Source organism: Lissotriton vulgaris, unplaced genomic scaffold (genome assembly GCF_964263255.1).
Source record: "Lissotriton vulgaris unplaced genomic scaffold, aLisVul1.2 SCAFFOLD_763, whole genome shotgun sequence".
In the NCBI taxonomy this organism is placed as follows: domain Eukaryota; kingdom Metazoa; phylum Chordata; class Amphibia; order Caudata; family Salamandridae; genus Lissotriton; species Lissotriton vulgaris.
Genome location: NW_028254011.1, coordinates 804070 through 830416, shown reverse-complemented (window position 1 = coordinate 830416; position 26347 = coordinate 804070). Strand labels below are relative to the sequence as shown.

General features: G+C 43.9%; 1 protein-coding gene across 3 annotated transcripts in view; it reads left to right on the top strand.

Annotated features, from left to right (window-relative positions):
- Nucleotides 1-26347, top strand: part of DARS2 (aspartyl-tRNA synthetase 2, mitochondrial) — a 256389-nt gene that overhangs the window by 6889 nt on the left and 223153 nt on the right. The gene's annotated exons all lie outside the window — the stretch shown is intronic.

Sequence of the window (26347 nt, the reverse complement as noted above, 5' to 3'; positions counted from 1 at the left end):
CTGTGAAGGCGGTGGGAGCCAGAAATGGGACTTTGGACAATTATTTTTCTCGGGCACCGGTTGATGGGGATAAGGAAACCTCTCTGGCGGAGCGCAGGGCTGAGCGCCGCCGCTCTATTGAGAACTTGAAAAATAGGCCCTTTACCAATATTATTCCTCATCCTGTCACCCAAGAGGGAGGCTCTTTTAACATTAGTGAGGAGCTATTATCCCAGGAAGGCGTCCCTCTTTTACTGCGGGATTGTATTCCCAACCCCTGTTTACCTACTGATCAGGTTCCTAGTGTCACCCCCCTCCCCAGTCTCAGCTGTACGGCTGTTGACCTAACTACTCAGACCCCCCCAGCAGTTAAGCCAAGGAAAATAAAGCTGAAGCAAGTAGTTGTGGCAGAGATGCATGGCCTACCTCCAAACAAGCGAAGAAGGAAGTTGAGGTGAGGGCAGGGTAAAACCAAAATCCCCCACTCCGATTTCGGGTAAGCCTCTAAGCCCCCTCCCATCCCTGATGGGATAATAGTGGATGTGCATAAAGCTCCTCCTGTTAAGGGTACTAACATCACTGACCATGTCAATGCCCCCGGGGATATTCCATCTAATGCATCACCCCCCGTTACCTCTATAGGGAACCTGGAATTTTTACTTAGGTCACTGCTCCTGCCCATCCGTGAGAGCATAAAGAAAGTAGAGATTAGACTCACTATCTTGGAGGCAGCCATAAGTAATATAAAAACCTCGGCTATTATCCAAGGTAGACCCTCTGAGTCTAACCCCCCTCCCAATCCCCCTCCTAACTTTCAAACACTTCCAGCTAACTTAGGACCTCCCTTGGTGACTACTGCTGCTCCCCTTCCGCAACCTCTTATGGCCAACTTAGCCCCGACACAATATAGCAAACCTAACATCCCATCTTTGCAACCAGTAGGCCCAGTTCCCCCCATGACAACCTCCAATGGGGCTATATCCAATGACAGTATTGCTCCCCCACCCCCTGAGAAGCCTGCCCCCAGACCACATAGACCCGATCTGCCCCCTGAGGCTAACCGCTTCATGGTAGTTATGGCTGGTGTCCCCCTCTTGAAGCGGGCGAAGGTGAGAACTTTCACTCACATACAAGTAAAGTCATTAAATGGTTGAACTGGAATAGACCCCTCCCGGCCTATTTTAACAATGACATTATCATGGTGAGAAGGGTACCCTGGCTGGGTAAAACTAGAAAATCTATAACTGGGGATTGTATTATGGTGAGCTTTCGAGATCCTAGGACTGTTCTACACATATGTGCTGGGTCTAATAGATCACTCGACTCCACCATTCAGACTCTGTCAGTGTCTTTTTTCTTCCCCCCTACGCATATGCACCATGACCAAGTCCAAGGTAATTGGACTAGGGTTGAACGGAGGGGTAGATATCGTGGGTATGTAGCAAGACCGGTTTTTCGACCCCCGGAGACACCCTTCTATGATTATAACCGATTTAACTGTCTTAACGAACTGGATGGTGCTGACTGACTGCCCCCAGCCTTAGATTCCACCCCTTTCATTCCCGGCAATGGTCTAGTTGTAACATCAGGCACCAGTTCTTCTTTCATTCCCACCCCTGTAATGCCTCCTATTATTGTCCCGGTGTACTTACCCTTTCAGGGAATAGGAACCATCAATAATAATCTAGTTGCAGATATGGGCCAATGCTCAGTAGCCGTAACATCTTCCATCTCCACACTGGTGCACATACCCTCGCAGGGAGCTAAATCACCTGTCCCTGCCGTTTCTCCTGCTACGATGGTTCCCCTAGTTGCCAACAAGCCCTCAATTTCCAATGTACCCGCGACTATTAAACCTTCCCCCTGTTTCCCTTGTTTTAAATTTGCTAGTTGGAATGTTGCAGGTTGGAGTCGGCAAACGTCGTCCTTAGGATGGAGTGAAATCCTTTCTGATTTTGACGTTTTATGTTACAAGAGACTTGGGTAACCACTGATATTGACCTTGATGGATTTGTGTCATATAACAACCCGGCACAAAGGTCTAATATGGGTAGGGCTAAAGGGGGGTTAGTAATTTTACTTTCTGTAAATTTCCCAGTTTGTATGAAATCACACCAGTCTGTGGGTCACCATTCTCAAATTTTAATCTTAGAACATGTAAGGGGCCATGTAATTATGCTGATTAACCACTACAACAACTTGTTTGATGCTTCTAATACTACTGTTGTGGAGGAGTTGGGTTCAGCCGTGAGTAACATCCGAAAGGGCATTCACAAACCTATGGATATCATCTGGGGAGGGGATTTTAATATTCGTACCTGTCCTTATTCATTTACCAGAATTTGTGGATACGATGGGGATAATGGGGAAAACCGGGCACACTTTATTCATTCACCCTATGGTGATTCCCTTAATTCTTTTATGTTAAATATGGACCTTATGATTCACCCCCCGGCTGCAGATGCTGATGGTAGGTAACTCTGTCCCAACCTTTGTAGGATTGAATTCGGCCTCTGTTATTGACCACTTATTGGTTTCTACACATCTTGTTCCTTTCTGTACGGTACCCATTGTTGCCGACCTTGGAAGTAGCGACCATAATGCTATTACCATGTCGATTTCTGTCTGGGGGTTACCAGCTAACTCACACCGTTTGATAATTGAAGATGTTACCCCCTGTAGACAGAAGGGTATCCGTATTAAGTGGTGTTTGGACAACTCCGAGAAGTTGCAGCTTAAAATCATAGAAGCTGGGTTTGCTGCAATATATAAATGTTTGGATCCAGAGGCTCCCCGTGAGTGCATTATAGTCGATTTTGTGGAGTTAGGCACAGTTATAAAAAGATGTTTTACTATCACCAAAGCCCAAATCAAGAAGGAAAATGTGGGTTGGTTTGATAGCATGTGCACCAAATCTCTGCGGGAACTTAAGCTGGCACTCGCTAAACAACCTAGAGACAGGGAGGATATTATATCCCTTAGATTGGCATACAAAAACAATCTTATACGCAGGAAACGATAGCTAAGGGAACAAGCTTGGGATGCCCTTAATCAAGCATCCATATTGCATGATAGTAGGCTCTTTTGGTCCACGGTTAATAGTCCCTTTCTCGTAAAAGAAGACTTCCCCATATTGTCAGCCCAGGTTAGTGAAGCGAACTGGGTTGCACAGTTTTCTGGAATTTTTAACCCGACTAGGGAGGATTGCGCCAGTTTTTCAACCCCAATGTTTGAAACAAAGTTACCCTTGGACATCACACTACAAGAGTTTGTTACTGCTATTAGTCAGAGTAAAGGGGGAAAGGCACCGGGACCTGACGGGGTCCCGGTTGACCTGTATAAATCCAACCCGACACTTTGGAGCCCACTCCTAACACAGGTGTTTAACGCCTCAGTCCTGGAGAGTACACCACCTACCTGGTGCAAATCCATAATTCTACCCATCTACAAGAAAGGAGATAGAGGAGAGGCCAAGAACTACCGCCCTATCTCCCTTCTGGATTCCTCCCTTAAGTTTATGAGTAGGGTTCTCCTGATGCGGTTGGAGGAATGGGCGGAGGAAAACAAAATTCTGGCCGAGTCCCAATACGGTTTCCGCAAAGGCCTGGGGACAACAGAGCACTGCATCAATCTTGACCTCCTCATTGGAAAGTATACGAAAGCGAAACAGGGCTCTCTATTTCTCTGTTTCGCTGATCTTTCGAGTGCCTTTGACTTAGTGGACCATAATTTGTTATGGTCCACTTTATTGGGTATGGGAGCTCCCCCAGCAATTATATACTTCCTGGCCAGACTCTACAATAAGTTATCGGCTCAGATCCGTTATGGCCAGGCAGGTGAATGCACTGGGAAAATTAAGGTTAAGTCAGGCATAAGACAAGGCTGTGTGCTGGCCCCTCTGCTTTTTTCCCTTTTTATAAATTCTATCGAGTCTGAATTGAAGAGGGTACAGGCTGACTCTCCGCAGGTTGGTGGCCACCCTGTGCCAGTCCTGCTATATGCCGACGACATGGTTTTACTCTCGCGTACTCCGAATGGGCTCCAAAAATTAATAAACTATATTTATGATTTCATTAAGGAGAGAAAACTGAAAATTAACAACTCCAAGACTTACATTATGGCCTGTGGTAAACGGATGAAACTTTTAAAGTGGTTCCATTTTAATAATCATAAAATCGAGGTGGCAGACAGATTTTGTTACCTTGGAGTAACTTTTAATAACAAAGGGACTTGGGCACCTGAGATTTTAAACGTGAATGCTAGGATGGCCAATAGCTCCTCCGGAGTTTTTCGCTTTGCATCTAAGCTAGGTAGTCGCCGCATACCAGACATGTTAAATATCTATAGGCACAGATGTGTATCTATTGCTCTATATGGTTCTGGTATATGAGGCTATTGACAGCAGAGGGAACTACAAGTCACCGAGAATCGGTTCCTTAAAAGACTCCTTTGTTTACCCTCCTCGGCATCCAATGAATTGTGCCATAGCGAGGTGGGCATGAACCATCTAACAGACCTAATGGGAATGAGACCTTTAATGGTCTGGAGGTCAATATGGGTCAAAGATGACACTGAATTCACCAGGCAGATTATTCTAGATTGTCTTAATTCGGACAACGCCCGCAAGATTCCCTGGCTAAACTACGTTTCATCTTCCTATAGTGATATTTTTAACCTAGACATTGTTAATGACCCCAATAGTGCTGTTACTGTACCAAAAAAGGAACTCAAAGATGTCTTTATTGGGACCAAATCTAACTTGCGCAGGGCGAAATGCAGCTCTATGTCAACTCATGTATTTTATTATTCTAATATGTTGGAAGACAGGGGCATGCCTATGTACCTTAAATCTATTACCAAGCAATCGCATCAGTTTGTTCTCACGAGGTTGAGACTTGGTATTGTACATAATCTAGTGGCCTTTCCAGTGATGAAAACACATAGCCAATCCCCCTGCCCCTGTGATGGTCTATCCAGGCAAAGCACTTTGCACTTTATGCTTATTTGCCCTCTTTATATGCACCTTTGTCGTTATTATCTCAGACCTGTTTTTAGAAAATACTCAGTGTATACTACAGCCCAAGCATTGAAACTGTTATTTGCACTTGATTCCATAGATATCTGTTTTTTTACTGCTACCTTTTTACTCAAAGCTGTTTCACATAGGAAAAGTCTGGTGTTTTAATATCTTTTAAGTCCCAATATTGATGAGTTGTTGTCTCCACTGAAATGTTTGTACCCTGTGTTTTATTTATTGTATGCTTTTGTGATTGTTTTTAATAATCGAATAAAGCTTTGAAATTGAAAAAATTGATTGAAGTATGTCAAAGTGCGCCATCTATTGCATAGCAGTAGTACTCAATTAGCAAAGCACCCACACTAGTTAAATAAAATGACCTGGAAATATGTGTACAAATATACTAAGGGGCAAACCGAACGTAAAACGCTGGCTAAATAAGCCCGATACCTCGGCACTGCAAGCAGTATAACTATAAAAATCATACCTTTAGCGAACCAAATAGCAGGGGTGTGGAATGTAATAAAATATCTACTTGTTCATGAGACAGGTAGCTTCATAAATCTACTTGTCCTGCACAAAATCCACTTGTCCCTTTGGTGCCATCATGTAGTGCACTGTCAAAAATTGGCAGCACTCATTATATAAGAGCTCGGATAATGGCCTCTCTGGTTATGTCAGGCTCATAGTATAGAAGGATTTGAATACTAGTGATTTCCTTATTTTGCCACTTTTCTGCAGATCTACCCATTTAGCCCTTCATTCACCCACTGATATCTAGCATTTCACCTTTACTTTGGCTTCCACGCATTCTTTCATCAGCCTTTCACCATTCTGTTTGTCAATTCATCCATCTGCCCATCCATATCCAAATCTACCCATCCATCCCCAAACATATCCGTCCATCTCTGCCATCTGTTCATCCTTTCGCTCACCCATTCTTCCACTCATCCATCCTTTTACTTACTGATCCACCCACCCTGCAACCCATCTATCTTTTCACCCTTTCCTTCATCAACACATCCATCGTCCATCCACCATTCTATCATCCATCCTTTCACTCATTCATCCATATAGGAAGCCACACTTACACTCATGCTCCCTCATCTATCTACCCTTTCACCCACACATCCATCCTTTCAATCACTCACCCCTACACGTTAATTATGGGCCTTTGTCTGCCGAGCTGCAGACAGAAGAGGCTCATCAAGAGCTCCACCCCCACTGTATCTGCAAAAGCGAGCGGTTCACGACTCCCTTGGGGCCCAACCTATCCTTCCAGCTCCAAATCTATCATTCAAGCTCATCCATCCCTCCTTCCTTCCATTCATACAGCCATCCTTCCTTTCGCTTATCCATCCATCCACGTTCAGCCCCTCTATCCACCCTTTCACTCATATCCATCCACTCTTTCACTCATCCCTCCCTCCCTCCATCCAGCCATCCTTTTGCTCTTCCATCTTTCACCCCTCCATCCTCCTTTCCACTCCTATCCATCAACCTTTTCACTCATCCCTCCATCCATCCTTTTGCTCTTCTGTCTTTTACCCCATCCGTCCTCCTTTTTACTCATATCCATCATCCCTTTCACTCATCCCTCCATCTACCGTTTCACTCAACTATCCACCCATCAATCTATCCATCCTTCCACCCATCAATCTATCCATCCGTCCACCCAGCCATCCATCCATCCAGCCATCCACCCACTCAGTCAGCCATCCACCCACTCCATCAGCCATTCATCCACTCTTTCTCTCAACCATCAAACTACTCTTTCACTCATCCATCAATCTACCCTTTTTTTTCAATTTTTTTTTGATTCAAAGCATTAAACAGTGGGCATAGAAAAATCAACACATGCTTACCGAAATAGTGGGTCATCGTGGAATCAAATTCACTGGCACTTCAGGTATACAATACATTCATAACAATTTGATAGCCCTCCCCCTCCTCGATACGCCCTCCCTCCCCCATCACTCAGAATCGCTGTCACTGCCTAATTGCGGTGGCTCACATATGAAACCCCTGTACTCATTCCATGCCCCCCAGATTTTAGCCCACTTTTTCGGACATTTTCTATTCAGATACACTGCTCTTTCAGCCACCATCGCAGAGTCCAGATCAGAGCACCACTCCCTAAGCGCCAGCACCTGTGCCGTCCCCCAGAACCTGGCTATATTCCTTTTAGCGCACATGATACTCAGCGTGGCCCAGTCTTGCATGGAGTGAGTAAGATCGTTTGGATCCCAAATATTCAATAAGCCACATCTCGGCCCTGGGGCCAGCGACTCTTTAACCACCTGCGGTACAGTCCGCATAACCTTCACCCAGTAATCGGCAATCCGTGGGCAGTCCCATATGGTATGAAAGAGCGTACCCTCCTCCCCGCACCCTCGGAGACAATACTGATGTGTGGCTTTCTTCATCTTCTAAAGGGAGACCCTAGTGTAATAAACACAATGTAAAATGTTTAACGGTACCAATCTGAGCCGAGCTGGAATAGCCACTTCCCGCGGCGAGGAGAGCACCGTCTTCCAGTCCGACTCATCGAACTCACCCGCCTCAGCAGTCCACGCGGTCCGCAATTTCAGGGTGGGGTCAGGCAGGTTATTAACAAGCTTACGATATACGAAGGAAGTAGCCTTTTTGGGCATAAGTTCCGTTAAGAGCCTATCTTCCAATGGGGTACATTCCGGCAGCTCCTCACCAGGCTGGAATAGTGCAATCTACCCTTTTATTCAAGCATCCATCCTTTAACTCATCCATCCACTTTCACCCCATCTATTCTCTCACCATTTCACTCATCCATCAATTCTTTCACTCATCCATCCTTGCATCCATCCTTTCACGGATCCATCCACTTTTACCCCATCCATCAAATCATTCACCATTGCACTCATGCATTCATCCATTCTTTAACTCATCCATTCCTAAATACATCCTTTCACTCATTCATCCATGTATATATCCATCCACCATTTCATGTTAATTATGAACCTTTGTCTGGACCTGCAGAAAGAAGAGGCCCATTAGGAACTCCACAGCTGCTGTAGCTGCTACAGCGGCGTGTTAAGATACCCTGGTGCACGCAAAAAGTGAGATGAGAGGCACAGTGCACGGAGAGAAATGAGGGTGCACCTGAGGATTGCATCAATTCCCCATGGGCAAACGTATTAACCTTAATGTAAGCCGTGGATGCGGTAAAATATGAGAGGCCAAGGGGAGTGGGTCAGGACAGGCAGAGTGGGGTGGGGTTAGCAAATACAGGCACTGGGTGAAACATAAGGTGTACTGGCAAAGCAAAGTGTAAAGGAGGGTTTTGCAGGGGCTGCATGAGAAGGGAAAGCATGAGCTTTACTGTGGGCCCCCGGAGGGTGAGGAGGGATCTTGGGGCCGATTTGAGGCTCAATGGTGAAGCACAGAATAAAAGGCAGGAGGGTCACAAGGTTAAAGTCCGAGTAGGAGCCATGAGGCCCTTAAGGCAGCCTCTTACATTCCAGTGATGTCTGTGTTCTGGAGCTGCGTCTTGTGAGAAAATGAAAGGACCAGGGGAGGGCCTGGAAGCCACACAAGAGCCTCGGGGAGAAAGCAAAAAGACTCTTACCTGACCGTGCTGTGGGTGTTTTATATGGAGCTGCAACTTTGAGCTCTGCTCCACCATGTTGTTGTTCTGCTCTGGGGAAATTAAAGTGCAGGCCCCAGCTTTTGCATTGACCCTTTCACTGCCAATAAACTGCTCAGAGCTCCTTGTTAACTGGCTGTGATCAAAAGAGTTGAACAGGTGTGTATTGGATTACCGTAAGACTGTCTACTTGTCCTTGGGACAAGTTAGAAATTAAAACCTCTTGCCCTTGTAAGAAATCTAGATGTCTCGGGCCTCGGGAGATAGGAATTCCCCACCCCTGAAATAGGCTTTACCAAAAGACACACTCGTACAACGTACCAATAGGTAGAGTCCTCCTGTCATCTACAGAACTCCCGGCGCCATCTTCCACTTCCAATTTCTAGTTAACCGGGACCGGAATTAAGGTTACTCGTAAGTGGCTGCCATCTTGCAGTGTATAAACATCGAGTAAAGACAATCTTACTTCCCAGTTAACTAGAAATTGGGAGTGGAAGATGCTACTATTTCATTCGTTTCAGCCCTGATGTAGTCCTGTTGTAATATAACGGACGAAACACGAGTTGGCTTGAAGCTGTTGTTGACCAATAATATGTACAGATGAAATACTTAAGGAACAAGCGAACATATGTCTGAATAAAAGACATTTGAGATTCACATACAATACTATACGTGTCATTGAACTGCGGAGTGCTTGGAGCATATTCTGTAATTTATTTAAGAAGAAGATTTTTGGTCTTCTTACGTTTTGAGGCGGATTAGATGGCTCTCCCTCCTCCTGAAGCACCAAACACATACATTTGTATTGTTTATGGACAACTGTTGACCCAATTGGAGTGTGCGCCATTTACCCAGCCACTGGTTCTAAATTATTGTGTTCGATGTTTATGCTTACTTTTCATGATCGATGCTGATCAATTGCATGTTATTCCTGCTTCTTTATCAGCAGCTTGTCGATCGTCGCTGCGATTTGCGTTTTCTCTAAACTAAATGTCTCTCTCAACATGCTTCTTCTGAAAGAGTCTGAGAGAAAACAGTCTTTTGGCCATACACACAGGTTCTGGCAGGCTATTCGAATGTGCTCCTCTGGAGGCAGACCTCCCCCAGGATTTTGCGGCTTTGTCTGGCAAATTGTGCAGCCAAAAGAAGCAAAATTTACAGCCCAGTACCTCAAGATTTGCAGTATTTATGTGGTGGGCCAAAAATGTGTATTCCACAAAGATACCGAAAGCCTTTGCTCTGTCACTGCCGGAGACTGTGCTGTGTCACAGTCTGTAACGTTGCAGGGCCTCCATCAGCACCGCACCGGGAACTGCAGGATGTCTTATGCCAAAGAGAGTAGATTAAAATATGGTACCTTTTGGCATCAGACAACCTGTGCATGCCGAACAGCAGGGGTGGTGGGGAGGTGAGGGGTTATTGGGAGATGAGCGGGTCGAGGGAGAGAAGTGCAGTGGAGGGTAGAAGAGCCTTTCAAGGGACTGCAGCGTGCACAGGGGGCAGACAAACGTGTGAGGCAGACTGCAGGCTAATCGCACATGAGGGGGCTCTGTGCATTTCAAAGACAGGCGACAGAGGAATTTATCACCTCTGCTGCCTTCTGCTTTCCCTCTCTTTACTGGCTCAGCTGCAGCACAGAGCCAGTAAGGAGAGGGTGAACGCCAACGTTTTTTGAAAAACCTATTTTGCAAGCACCTTTATGTAAATATGCAGTGTTTTTTTTACAAAAGTGCTGATTTTGCATTTTTTTTCCTGCAAAGTGCGAAATCCTCGCAGGGGGTGTAGGGCCTTCAACTTCTTCGATGACCAAGTATGGGTTGTAGCGTAGCTTTGACTTCACATACGCCACCTGCAGAATGCTTTGCATCGACTCTCACATGGCACTCACAGGCCGTTTGCTGTACCGTTACAAACTGTCAAGGAGAGCAGCTTTATTTCTTTTGGGCATGTATCCCATCCTTGTTCGCCAGTTGTAGCTTTCTCTTCATCCCGGTAGCATGCAAATGAAATGTGCCGCACACGGAGACCTGCAATATGTGTGTTTATTCTCCAAAATATAACCACACACTGCACACATTGCATCATAACTTTTATAACCACACCTAACACCTCCCCAGCAGATTACATCATTCCTGTTTGGTTGTATGATGGAGTCACACATGGCTAAACCTCGCTTGCCACTACCATGCAGCCCAAACCATAAATTCATCTTAACCACGCATTCCTTTACCACGCATGCTTTTTCCATGCAATTTCATTGCAAAGGCAGGTATGGTAGGGGGTATGCATGGTTAGCTTTGCCACTACTCCAACCAGCATTGAAAACGACCCCTTTACCTGCCCTAAAACCCTGCCTAATAAGATGCACTAACCCGAACCCAACCCCCATGGTGTCCCTAAAACTACTCCAAACCCTTCCACTGTCCCCTTCGTAAACCCCCCACCCCCTTCTCCCCCCCCCCCAACCCAGCCGTTAAAACTACCCCAACCCGGATCTACTCCCTGAGCTTAAAAAACCTGCCCCATTCCCAGAAGTAACCCTACCCTCCTCCCTCCGAAAGTGACACTCCCTCTCCCCTCAAAAGCGACCCCCAGACCCTGCCCCAGCCCCACTTACCTGTACGCATCCGGAGCTTCCTGTTCCATCGCTTTTCCCCAAGTCCCCGCCCATCCTGAACACTAGTGCATCTGCCTTAACCGCAGATATGCGTGGTTAAGGCGATATGTTACTCAATCAACTGCTCGTGCTTGAAATCCCTGTGGGAAACAGAAAGCAAGCTTTCGAGTGTATAACCCCACTTTCTGATACAAGCCTGGTGAAAGGTCAAATGTGTCAGGTTAACTTCTTCAAACTTCGTGCAAAACTTTAGATTTGGCATAACGAAACAAGCGCAGCTTGTCTGTCTTAAATCCCCTCAGCAAGTACAGAACATCTTTCATATTCAGAGGAATCAGGAACCCAACATAAGGACGTCCCAATTAAAGTATAGTATTGTATCTAATTGGCTTGCACGGTGCTCTGAACTATTTTATGACAATGCTAATAACTTCATCAGTACCTCTAAATTTCACTCCTGGTTTGAAATGTGGCAGGTATAAGGGGGGAAATTGAGAACCAGACACGGTCCACCATTGTGTATTCTTTTGCAGTGCTTTGTATGCAGGCGACATGGGCTGTACTGCCTGTACACCTTAATGGTGGTAAAATATTGCATCTGGCAGCTACCCCATCTCCCTGTAGTCACCTTGGGGAGGGGGGGGGGGCATGACGATACGAATTTCCACCACAGTTAACGTTAAACCCTTCCTTTACAAAGCTGATCCATAATTTTACCAGGTACCTGGCCTTGACTTTGTGGACAGCCAATAGTTCAGCATTGTGAATTTCTACAATAACATTCCAAAAGCTGATAGAGGTTATGTTTTGTGAAAGCTGGATTTTGACCTGGACTCCTTTAAACCAAAAGGAGGCTATGAGTTTTTTTTGGGGGGGTGGGGCAATATTATTAATCATCTGATGATGAAATTTAATGTGAGCTTTGCTAATGAGCACAGCAATATGAAAAATGTTTCCCCTTATACTTTGGTGGGTATGGGTGAGGTCTCGAGTATAGATTTTATACTACTATCTGCCAACTTAACCTGTATGGTAGGGGACCATCCGTCACACAATCTAGCTATGAGTGAACATCTTCCCCCAAAGTATAATTTTAGCTATTTCTAACTGGCACATAGTGATTTTGTCCAACAAGATGAGTTACCAAAATAACAAGCATTTACAATGCAATAGGTCTCGCAGCATTAAAGTTTGAGTTATTGGCATTGTGTATGACAATGCCAATAGTTATAACTTTTGCAAATGTAACGCAATATGTGTTGTACTTACGTGACTTAGATTTATTGATATTACCAATAATAATGGCTGTTAATATTTTTAATAATTAATACTTAAATAAAAGTTATTGCAATTGAGTCGGTGGAAAGGTGAAGTGGGGCGTGTCCCCGAGTGATGTTGTGATGTAAATGACAATGCCTTAACATTGTCTTCACTGGAGTTTAATCCAGTGTGCCTTCACACATAAGAGGCAGTATTTGTTTCTTCAGTAATGAACCATTACCTCAGAAGCTACTGCGGTTTCTGTGCACACCTTAGGGACAGGGAGCTCGAACCAGGGCGTACTGCAGCTTACGCAACTCCTGACAATGGCCCAGACACCCCTCCCACTGCACTTCCTCATTCCCCTGCAGCCACGAACTTCTCTGCCAATTGGGGGACACCAGAGTCGCCGTTCTTTGGCTTTCTGTTTTCAAAGTAGTCAGACAGACTGTCATCACAAGTCCTGGTGCACTATCGCCAGCTCTGCCCGGCCCGCTCCTTTTGTACTCTGCCAGGTCACTCCCGGGATATTAGTGCCCGCTCTGACCGCACTGTGCCGGTCCGGGCTTACCTTACCTTACGTCAGAATCCACAGTTCAAAGAACTCTCTCCGTGTCCCCAAGTAGCCCGGCTCACTGTCTTGACAACTTGCACCCACTAACCCGGCGTCACGGCGTGTTTGAAACATTTCCCAGAGCAACCGGCTCATGCTAGGGAGCAACTGCTGCCTTTATCCACGTGATGCAAGTGCACTGGCTAAAACGAAACCAGTGGTGGCGGGGCAGGCCACAGCAAAGCAACTTCCACGCACAGCAGATAGCCCAAGGGAACACAAACCCAAAACACACAGCATTATTTTCAAATCTCAGTGTCGGAGGGGTGGTCGCTAAGCCTCACCTAGCAGTCTCTGGGCAGCTGAGACCTCGGGTGGCTGCGGTCTCCTCTCTGGGCTCCGGCAGAGGTCGGCTTCTTGTTTTGGCCTCCTCCGCCCCAGGCTGGAGGCGGGCTCCGAGTTGCTGGCGGGTGTGGTGAAGCAGCTGTCATCCTGCGGGTGACCCCAGCCCTCGTGGTCCGCTATTTGCTGGTCCGCCCGCTCTGGAGTCTGTTGTTCGTCCTCTTCCCCGGGCGGGCTCTGCACGGGGGCGGGGCCTGGTGGCGGAGTCCCGCCCTACACGGACTCCGAGGAAAGCCGGTCCTAAAGCTACTGCCGCTGCGGGCCCTGACGATGAGAGAACCCTAAACCGCAACTCCCCCCGCTCCGCTCCCCACCCCGCAGATAATTAGAACAAGCACGGAACTGTACCACAGAGGAGCCGGCACGCGCACCAGAGGAGCGGGGGCAAGGGAGCGAGAAGACACGCTGAGATGAGGTAGGAGATGTGTGTGTGTAAGCGCCGGGGGTTCTGTGTGTGCGTGTGTGTATGCTCGGCGGGGGGGGGGGGGTGTTTCTGTATGTGTGTGTATGCGCGGCGGGGGGGGTTGGGCTGTATGTGTGTTTTGCATATGTTGTGAAGAGCCTGCCGGAATCGGAGCGCGTGTTCATGCGCGCGACCTGATCCGATTCCGGCAGGCTGCGTGCGCGTAACAGTCTCTTGTCCCCTTTGGGTAGTCCTTGAAAGCAAAAGGGACTGAAACGATTACAATAGACTCGCTCTGCGGCAGCAGAGGCTTTCGCCCCTGCAATCGCAGGCGCGAGACCTGAAAATGGTACTCGGATCAGATGGGAGTTTGTTAATGCTGAGACGTTTTTGTTTCCGCTGGTTAAAGGAAATCGCACCTCATTCAATATCTTTTATTTTTTTTGTAAATGTTTTTTATTGAAGTTTTGTTCATAACATAGGCTTTAGCCTGTACCCTGTTTCAAGGAACAATCATAGAGACTGGATAGGAAACAAATAAAACAAAAAGAAAGACTAAAAATACAAAGCAGAAAGACTCCCAACGTAGCAGCCCCGCATCTGCAGTAATGATATACATATTAGCATTCCTCCCCTTACATACCTGGCCCACCCCTCTTATTAAACTCCATGATATTCTAGCGAGTTGCACATTCCCATTTGTGGACAGCAGATAGCTTACACATGGTGCCCAAAAGTCTCTTGGTCTCAATGACGATGGCAATTTCTCTGCATATGTCTCCAGCTTAACTTTACAATACACTAACTCTTATAGCCAATCCACATGTCTTGGTGTCCTCTTCCCTCCCCAGCATATGGACATCCTACGCTTGGCCAACAATAAGGATACAGTCACTAGTTTGTGTGTGGTGTGTGGAATGGCCTTAATAAGGCCCAGAAGGCATACAGTGGGAGAGCATTGTATTCATATCTCCACCATTTTGGATACGGCCTGTGTTACCTGTGTCCAGTAATGTGCTAATGGGCCACAATTCCACACTAAATGTTGAAAGCCTGCTTCCGCTGCCCCACACCACACACATGCCGATTCTGACCGCTGCCCAAATTTGAGGAGTTGTAGAGGGGAATAGTATGCCTGTTGCATACACTTAAAATGGATTGTTTTGAGATTACCATGAGATACCTCATTCGATACCTGTTTAGATGCAGAGGCCGAGGTGGTTGACATAAAGAGTGCATTAATTACTCTATCTGATGCATTGAAAGCAGCATTATGTAGGTCAACTACATGTTTAGAGAAGAGGATGGTTCGATGCAACATGCTCCAGATCCCAAAAATAACTAATGATCTCTCTAAACAAAAAACCTAGGTCAGCCCCTGAAGTTGCACACTGTAGGAAGCCTATAAGAAGACAATTGCACACTTAAATTCAAGGCTTGGGAAGATTTACAGGAAGCCAGGATCAAGAATGTTTAGAAAGTCTTTTGGAGTGTTAGAAACCAATCATATTTTAAAGAACCTGAAGAACCTATGATTCGAGTAGCCATACCTGGTCATGACTGGGCCTCGTTCTTTGTATCTATTTTATTAGGGATGGATAGGGAGGTGAGAGGAAGTCATCCTGTGCAGCAAATGTACACGTCTTCCCCAAGTGCTACCCCTCCTTGGAAGAAGTGACGGAGGCTATACGATACAGTCCTAAGAGGGGAAGGCCCCAGGCCCGATGGGGTCCCCTTAGATCTACTCAAGAGTAATCTTGATTTATGGGCTCCAATGTTAACTAACGTTTTAGGGCTGTAAGCCTCTGTGATAAAATTGCATCTTGGTCCTACTTGTTGATTGCCTCCATCTTTAAGAAAGGGAATATAGAGGATCCTATCTGTTACCACCCAATCTTTCTCTTGGACTCTACGATAAAGGTCTTATGCAATATCTTAGTCTCCAGCTTTCAGGATTGGGCTAAGGAGACAGGCACATTTTTGGACATTCAGTGTGGGTTCAGGAGAGGAATGGGGACCGAGGACCAATGTCTCAACCTCTATATCTTGTTGGAGAAGTACACAGTTGCAAAGCAAGTATCCCTGTTCTAGTGTTTTTATGTGTTTGTCCAACGCCTTTGATTGTGTATCCCACACCAAATTGTGGGATATAATGGAAGATCTGGGCGCTGGCAGACCAATTATTAACGCCATAAGGGAAATCCATAGTGATTCCAAAGTTTTAGTTAGGTTTGTGTTAGGGGGTGAATGTTTTGAGACGTTTGGAGTAAGGCAAGTGTGTGTCCTTGCGCTTTTCCTCTTCCCTCTTTATATCAATCATCTGGAGATAGAGTTGTTGTTCAAGCTACATGCTAACCCACTACAACACACGAACAACTTCAGCTATCTAGGGGTAACCTTTAACTGTAGAGGCTTGTGGATTCCTCAGCTGGAAGTTAGAAACAATCCGCTAACGAGGAGTATTAATGCCTTTTTAGGTCTTGCCTAGGCAGTGCTTTTGCTGTTTTTTCGAGACATGCTGTATCTAGGATATGGGCTTGAGAAAACACTGATCTTTTTAATTGATTCCTGTTCTTTAAAAATGCTGGCTTTTCATTGGTGAATGTACTTGGTGGTCCTTTCTTTTGGAATTTTGTATCCTCCCACAAGGACTGGCCCTTTTTACATGTGTACTTACTGTTCAGGTTATTTATACTTGGAGAGAATTTTTTTTTTTTAGTTGGCCTGCCTCTTTGCTCCTTAACTGTTCTGTTTACTGGTGCAGTGAAACTTCTGTTGGTTCAGTTGCTTGCTATCCCTTTATCTCCCCTGTCCCCCCCACAACACTGCTTTGGTTGTTTCATATCTCTTAGTCTTCCTGTGCATCCACCTAACCACTCCCACAACACTGCTGGCAGATTCAACCACTGCTCCGAGGCCACTGCTGTTTTGCTCCTGTTTTTTGTTACTTTACCAACACTTTTATTTATATAGCGCACCTAGCCATGGGCTCTGGGAAATTAAACAATCGTCCCATATCACAGCATGTTGAGCCTAAAAAGCAGTCTCAAACCGAGATACCAGCCAACCAGTCGGCAGCTCTCGCCACTACCCCATATCCTTTGCTTAGCCATGTTACAGGGTGACAAGAGGTCCCTTGGGACCTCTTTTGGCCACATATAGTACTGCCCCCTGTAACTTGGCTAGGAAAAAAGCATTGGCACCTACAATGACAATGACTCCAACAAATGCGAGACCTATTGCATTTCCACTGCTTGTTCTCCTTTGCAGCCAAACATTGGAAACAGACTGATTGCACATATGTTGATCATCTACTGGGCAAAATGTACCAACATGGCATTTTATGGGGCAGGGATATGGAGTGTACAGACGGCCCCATCTCTACAGGCAACTGAAAACAAATTAGTTTGCTGTTTATTATCTCTCCCACTGAGTACTTCCACCTTTATTTATCATGCAGAGTTGGGGTTATCATGTCTTGAGGGCACTCTAAGGACAAGCCCAATAATGTTATGGCATAGGGCCTGGACCAATGAGGCTATATCATCGAATAGAATGATAATTGAGGATTTCTTGTCATTGACCCAAGGATTAGAGATTCCCTGGTTGAGGGGAATTAGGGACACAGACATGGCCTTGGGCAGGCAGGATTTGTTTGAATATCCATCTACTTCCCTAATCTCTGTGGGTAAAAAGTCGATCAGGGTTACGTGGTACACCTATTGGGAAGATAAGAGGTGGGTAAAGGCAATTGAGTCCTCCACTGTTATTTATATATGCAGCTAAATCCACTCTGAGATATCCAGCCATTTTTGTTATTAGACGCACAGCACTATCAGATCTTTACTCTATGTAGGTTCTGGCTGATACTATTTCATAGGTTAGCCACTTTTCATCAGTGCAATGACTGAACACATAATCTTTTACGCTGTCCATACAATCAGAAATCAGCACAGAGTACTCTACACATAACGTGTTTTTTACTTTTTTTCTAATTGAAGATCCCGCACCATCAAGCCCCTCTTGATAAAACATTCCCTGCTTCATTGCACAGAAGCTCTGCACATTTTGCAATCCTTAGCCTCGGATTAAATTGTGTTGACTGTGTATACGGCTGGTGATTAAGGCTAGAAGATTTCTTAGGTGAGCTCCTAAGTTGGATGGATGCCATTCTAGGTTGTGCACTTAGTGATCTTTGTCTTTAAGAAATTTTAAATATGCTAATGGGAGGGGGGTTTAAACTGCTTATATTCTGATTTGCCTGTTTTAAATGTACTGTGGATCTTATTTGGTATTTGCTGGTATAATATCATATGATTAGGCATGCCAATGTAAAAGCAAGTTGTTGTAGCATGTTTTTATTATGAACTTGTGATTTACAGTGTATGTATTATTATACTTTTATGGTTCATATTTGTTATGACCGATTAAAGTTTATTGTACTGAACTGGCCTGCCCAAAACCACATGTGAAACCAATCAACAGTTCTGACTTTTTAGCCAACTGCACATTGCGGTCTATTGGCTCATGAATAAAACACATTGTGATGCCCAGCTGCAGTATAGCTGAGCCATTGCAAAATTGTTGATGGACCATTATATGCAGCCATAGCGTATACAGCCTCGTAATCTACTTTCTTACCACAGATTCCATCAACTCACAGAATGCTGACACCAGACTCAGAAACGGCCTTTGGAATCCAAATACTCCAGTAGAAACAAAAATTGGACTCCCAGTCAACCAAAGCCATGTCCAAGCTCCACCTGTTCCCAGCCTCTTCTCATTGTGTTTGCAAACAGCTCTTTAAAGCACTTAAGGATCACCGAATATTCATCTGCTTTTTATTATAAGCCATGTACATTTCTCTAAATTTAGATCCTAGTCATCGTGATTTTTTCTGTGGGGAAAATTTACAGGTTGGTTTGAACAAGTACATGAATGAAATACTTTGGGTGTGTGGGACCATTTCTTCACACTAGTTGACACACACAGTAGACTTGCCTGTTGCGCAATGGAAATATTTGGTAGGATGAACTTGTTTTTTAAGGACACGGGTAACACTTCTCTATAGTGCTGCTGGAGGTTTAATGTAACATATTGCAATTCTTAGCAGGGCTACATATTTTAAGTCTGAATAGTTAGGTATTTCTCATCACGCCTGCTATGCCTTTTATAGGACTGTTCCTGCCCTTCACAATTCTTCCGGACACCTTCGGTGAGACAGTTCCAGCTCTTCCTATTAGAAATGCCATGTTATAATGGGACAGTTTAGGTATGGCTAAGGAGGACTGCTGGACATTTACAGGCTGTTACCAACACCCTCAACAGGACTACTGTAATTTGAATCTGGCAATACTGTTGCATTTCCAAAGGGAAGCTTTACATGTAATGGGACATTACCTGAGCTTCCCAGCATGGCTGATATGCCTATTAAACTGAGAGTGTCTGAACGTATCAACAGGAATTCCTGCTGGTAGCACAGGTGGGCCTGCAGCTAGGAGCTGTAAAGAGAAGCCGAGATAATGATTTGCTCTCAAATTTGAAGTCTGGATAGTTCATGATCCTGCTTTCACAAAGCAGAACTTGGGCAAAATCAACACATTTAAGCACAGCCCCTGGAAACATGTGCCTTATTGCACTGGGAAATGGAGTAGCACAAAGTCTGTAGTGCAAAATGCTATTGTTACTGTATTTATATAGCACTTAATATCCCTGACAAGGCATTGAAGCACATAACGGTGGGTAGCATGCTACCTTAGAACCCAGAGTTAGTGGTTACCCCAGTGTTCATTTTTTTTTATTGTTGTGAGGATTGTGGTGTATTGTATGGTAGTGCAACCTTACTGTGTAATACACTTGCAAAACTGTCTTGGGCCCAGTCAGGCTCGCTTGTAAAAACCTTAAGCTCAACCCTGGGTAGCTGTGGCATCCCTCAGCAAGGCTTCAATAAAGGAACTAGTGTAAAGCATTTAGAAGTATCAGCCAAAGAAATAAAGTCACACAATACAAAAGAAATCGGACACCAATTTATAAACATTGATTATATTATGAATTTTTAGACACCAAGGTGAGTAAAATCCACCAGAGGGTTCCGGAGATATAGATTTTTAAGTGAAATGAAAACTCTGCTTTTTAGTCCAAAGTACAAACATACATTGGTAACAGTAAAGTTTAGAAACTTTATTGAAAAGTTTGAAAGAATTGTATTTGGCTACTCCGGACCGAGTAGATCAACCATTTCCGACAGAGAGAGGATCGGGGGGGGGGCAATAAGCAGTATTTGGACAGTTACCTGCTCACCTAAGCAGTCTGAAGTCCAGTTCCACTTTTTACATCAAGACTGCTGTAGACTTCAATAGAGTGGTCCTGAAGCTGGAGATATAGGATGCTGAAAGAGGCTCTGGGTGCTTTGCGGTTGAGGGGGTTTCCTTGTGGTTATTCCTCGGCCCATGGATAAGGTGGGTGACTTTGACCACAGGGATCAGTGTCCCTCAAAGTCCTCTTTGAGCCAGTAGAAGGCCAGCTGCGGCTGGGCCACCGATCTCTGCACACAGCTGGTCCCGGGTAAAATTTATTTTCCTTAAAAGTGACATTAAATTCGATTTAAGCATCAAGTCGGGTTTTAGCGCCATGAAACCGTGTGGTGTACATGCGCTTAAGTGATTTTAACATAAAATAACAATGCCATGAATAATTTGGTACTTTGATGTACCCATTTTTGAAGTCTTATTTAGAAGTTAATAATGGGCTTGCTGTTGCGGAGTGAAAGTTGCTGACACGCGGGACACTTTTCATCTTGGCGCCAACAGGGAATGCACGCTTGAATTGTTGCGGGTTCCTTTTACCGGGGAGAATCTGAGTACTACACATTAAATCCACATTGCCCGACACGGGAGTTTAGAATCATATAATATACAGGGACTCCCCATCCCCGGGGATTGCTTAACTACAACGTAATTTTCTAAACCATATATGATCGATTGATACCGCGTGTTAAGATCCATAGCACTGCACATTTATGACTATACTATAACTATTAATTTGAGAAGATATCTCGCTGGACGAATATCTTTTTTGAGTGGAAAGGAGGCTGAGTACCCCTTACTATAATCCTAACGATTTTTAATGATTGAGAACTATTGGGAAACTGTCATTACAACTGTCCTGTTGAAGGTGGTCTAATTTCTCATTCACCACCGAAACGCGTCGATGCACAAGGAGTAATACTGGGTCAAGAAATTGAGGAAAATTCTGTATCATTGTTTGAATTTAGTCCTCAACCTGTACCTCCTTTTTTATTGGAATGTTTGACTGATTTATTTTATAGAAGTCTTGTCCTGTATGTTTCCCATTTTTTAACAAAATATAGTGTATATGAATAAACTGTCTAGATTTACTTTTACTATAGTGTTTTCACTGGCTTTTAATATTGTTTGCATTGCTTCCTTGTTGTTCATCTGTTCTGATATGGTGTATTTTTATATGTTTTGTGTGTAAGAACTAGTCGTTCTATGTTAATTCGCTCAAAGGGAATTACATTTTGACTTATTTAGAAGTTAGCCTGACTGTGTTAGCCAGTGGGGCTACTAACTTTTCCACAACAACAATTACAATTTGTACGTTTTGCTGTTTGGACATATTAAGAGTATTTGTCCTACTTAATAATACTTTCTGCATTAGTGCTCTATTTGTCTTCCTTAAGGGAAACCTATATATATTGTTAAGGGAGGTGGGGTCTTTTCCGTTTGTTTAAATGGCAAAGTCAAACCAGCAGTTTTAAAATTTCTCTTCCAGGCTGCAGTGTGAGGCTGGGAGCCATTTAGTAACTTGTCACACGCAGGATGGCACAATCCGTGCTGTAGCCCCGGGTAAACGCTGCCTTACATGCCCTGGGTATCGTTGGTACCATGTACTAGGAACAGGAACTTATAAGTAAGTCAGCTTATGCAAAATGAGGGTAGCCAATTCAACATACACTTTGCAGTGCGTTAGAATACCCCACTGAGGTCTGGTTGGCAGACCTCAGTGCACTCTCAGAGTGGAAAAACCAGCAGCATCAGTCCAAATCTTTTGGGGGGAGCATGCAAAAAGTGGCATTTACTTACAATTGGTCGTTATTTGGATTAGTTTTGTGCTCTCAATTGTGGTATATTAAATGAATAGGAGTTGAGTGTGTAAGTTCATGCAATCTGTTGATGGGACAAATAGGCTAGAGGAGAGCATTTATTTTTGGGTTGCAGGGATTTGGCTTCGAAGAAGCAGAGGTTGTGATCTATGAAATACGGTGTAGGCAATTTGCAGCAATATAATAATGAGTAAAAAGGCAGACAGGTATGTGACTTAGAGTAGGCTGTCCTCAGAGAGAGGAGACCTTCTAAGGAGGGTAAAGAGAAGGGCATACAATGGAAAGAAGGAGAGACCTCCATCTTTTAATGTTAAATTCAGGTCAAATATTCCTACAGTGTTTTGGTAACATAGCGGGAGGAGGCGTTTTTTGAACCGGCATGCAATTTAACAATCTAAAACTATAAGGAAACATTATTTGCGTGCGACATAACGTAGTGTAACTTTTGTCTAGCACTACTACCACTATATGAGTCTATTTAAATTCATATCCACACAAATAGTATGCTACTCAGTTGTGTAAAAACTGTGTAGCTAAATGCCTGCCCTGCAACGAAAACTGCAATGTAAATTCACACAAAGCAGGCCATTGGCTGAAGTTGTCACACATGGTTGCACATTCTCTAACCAAACAGTAACTGCCTACCCAACCATTTTTATGCAAGGCCGAAGTCTCAAAATAAATATAGTACAAAATAAATCTTTTGAGCTGAAAATGTAATGTGCAAGCCTGCAATTTATTCCGACTGCTTTTATTTATTCTTACAAAAGCATTTCATATTCTCATTTAGAAAATTATCATATAGATATACAATTTTATGCATGATACATTCCTAAGATATATCCCCGCCGTGAAAGCACCCTCTCCCTCACTTTTGCAAAAGGGTTACTTTAAAAATGCTAGAGGCATACTACATTCACTAGTCTACACGTTCATGCCATCAGTCGCACCTCATTTGCAGCCAACAAATCACCGCACATAAAAACAATATGGGGACTGGAAAAACCTGGGCATTATAAATTGACCACAATAGTTGTTATGGCAACAGTTTTTCACAAATACATCTCTTACGTAATCAATACTTTATTTTAAAGCAGGGATGTGGAATTCCTATAGCCCAACGCCCTGGACATATTGTTTGGGGTCAAGGGCAACAAGTTTTCAGGGGTATTTTGTCCTTGGGACAAGTAGGCCCAACCTACTACAGCACAAACGCTTTGGCTGTCAGGTTACAGTACCACATTATGGATCAGGGAAAGGTATTGCCTGCAGTTGAGGTAATATTTGTGTCCATGTGTTAATGCTGTTCAAACTTGTATTCATGGCTCTTTAATACAAAGCTTTCATTATTAGGGTGAGCACTCCAAGTAAATGTTGTAAGCTCAGACTGCACTACTGACAGTGGTTCTAGTGTAAAAATGTGTATAACCGTTTTCAATATTTAGCAATATGAGGCTATGTATAATGCACCCATAATGCTCTCTGATTAGGTGCAAATATTTGCATAAGCTTAATGATTCTTTGCTTTAAAAATAAAATGTTCACAAAACAAATGCAACAACATTTCGCTAAACTGTCAAACCGTAGGTTCCATTTCTTTGCAGCATCATTTAGTAAAGTGTGTTGATGTATGCTAGTATTACCACAAAATATTCATAATGGAAAAGTAGTTTAATCAGTTTTAATAAAATTATGGGAAACAAAAATAATCGAGCATTGGTAAAGCCATTAGGTCTGAAATTGTTGGTCAGCTTTTTGGTTTTGTTAATGCGTGACTTGTTTTGGCATGGATTTTGTCAAACCTTATTGGTATGGGAGCTGCCGGGCCCGCACCATTATAACAAACATTGGTAAAAGCAAAAATTATTTTGGTCTCAAAAACCACAGATTACCACAGTAGTTCCTGGCACTGAACAAATCTACTGTGGCGATATGCTCCTTGGGAAAGAACAGACCTAATGGCTTTACCAATGCTTGTTTATTTTTGTTTCCCATAATTGTATTAAAACTGGTGAAACTGATTTTCCATTATGAATATTTTGTGGTAATACTAGCATACATCAACACACTTTACTAAATGATGCTGCAAAGAAATGGAACCTACGGTTTGACAGTTTAGCGAAATGTTGTTGCATTTGTTTTGTGAACCTTTGATTTTTAAAGCAAAGAATCATTAAGCTTCTGTAAATATTTGCACCTAATCAGAGAGCATTCATATTGCTAAATATTGAAAACGGTTATACACATTTTTACACTAGAACCACTGTCAGTAGTGCAGTCTGAGCTTACAACATTTACTTGGAGTGCTCACCCTAATAATGAAAGCTTTGTATTATTGAGCCATGAATACAAGTTTGAACAGCATTAACACATGGACACAAATATTACCTCAACTGCAGGCAATACCTTTCCCTGATCCATAATGTGGAACTGTAACCTGACAGCCAAAGCGTTTGTGCTGTAGGAGGTTGGGCCTACTTGTCCCAAGGACAAAATACCCCTGAAAACGTGTTGCCCTTGACCCCAAACAATTTGTCCAGGGCGTCGGGCTATAGGAATTCCACATCCCTGTTTTAAAAGTGGCATTTCTAAAATAGCCATGTAAACTCCAACTACACTAGTAAGCAGGATTTAGCACTACCATTCTAAACATACCAAACATGGCAACACTATGTTATATTATGTTATGTTAAGGAGAGATTTATATAGCGCTCAGCTACTCCGTGGAGTGTCCCGACGCTTAAAACCCTCGGCAGTACAAGAGACTGGGAGCAAAAGAGTACCTACTGAACAAAGAGTAGAGTTTTGAGATCCTTCCTTAAAGCTAAAAGATTCCCATTGGTCCTGAGAGACAGAGGCAAGGCGTTCCATAACTGAGGAGCCAGGCGCTTGAAAAAGCGTCCGCCGCACCGGGTACGCCGAATCGCTGGTACAGCAGCCAAGGCCAGAGTGGAAGACCTAAGTGCTCTAGATGGCTGGTAAAACATCATCCTTTTCCGGATGTACTCGGCACCTGTGCCACTACTACTTTCAGATCAGGAATTACCACTTAAAAATATGAAAGGGAATTCCCATGCTAGCCTATGAGATGAGTAGGCCTCACAGCAGTGAAAAACAAAATAGGCTGTTTGTCACTACCAGGACATGCCACACAATAAAGGCACATGTCCTACCTTTTACTTACACAGCACCCTGCCTGTAGGGCTACCGAGGACCTACCATAGGGGTGACCTGTGTGTAATAAAAGGGGATTAAAGGCCTTGGCAAGTAGTTTTAAATGCCAAGTCAAAGTGGCAGTAAACTGCCCACGCAGGCCCCGCAGTGGCAGGCATGAGATAGGTTTGAAGTGCTACTTCTGTTGGTGGCACACACCCTGCTGCAGGCAGGCTAGTAGCATTTAATTTACAGGCCAATCATACCATGTTTTAGAGGAGAGAGCACATGCACTTCAGCACTGGGCAGCAGTGGTAAAGTGCCCCAGAGTCCTAAAGCCAACAAGAAGGAGGTTAGAAAAATAGGCAGAGGAAGGCAAAAAGTTTGGGGATAACCCTGCAAAAAGGGCCAGGTTCAACAAAGTGTGACAACCTTCAATTCAGGAATTAATTATTATAACTGTTATTAAACACTGGCACACCACCATCCACAGCAAATTCTTGACATTAATGCAGTGCTATTGAGAGAAGTAATGGGACTGCCTGTGAAACTGGAGACAAAATCAATTATTCTTGTGATTATCAAGTAAATAGATGGGTCGAGATACTCCAGCACATTGATTGCAATAGTTACATTAATAGATGTGATATTTCTCATTACTGGAGATCAGATAAACTTTCCTCTTTTCACAAATGGTTTGGAGGATTAGACTATTACGCCGAAGTTGAACGAGGGGATGGCCGAAAGTAGGATAATTTGGGGAGCGTTGGTGGCAGTACTTCAAGGGAGTACTACCAAGTTTTTGATTGTTGTTGAATTTTGAATTTACTTGTAGCTCCACATTGGGAGGTTTTCACGTAAAAAGTCTTGATGTAACTTCTGTAATGCCATATATGTTACCAAAGCAATAAAAAAGAAAAATAAACACTGCACAGTCTTTTTAAATTTGGCTGATACACTCAGTAAAAAAGTTCTTGTGTGTAAATGAGTGCACAACATTAAAGATCCTATTGTGCTCACAGAAACTCCAGCAAAAATGGCAACCATAACCACCTAGCTGGGGCTTCCTTCAATTATTTGTCATTTCAAATGCAATAACTACAATATTTACTATTTTCTGCAACTGCAAAGACTTTTGAAAGCAAGACCACCATACCCACTGCGATTTATTGGATGTTATGTATTTAGTCCTGTGTTCTTCTGAATTAATCTACAT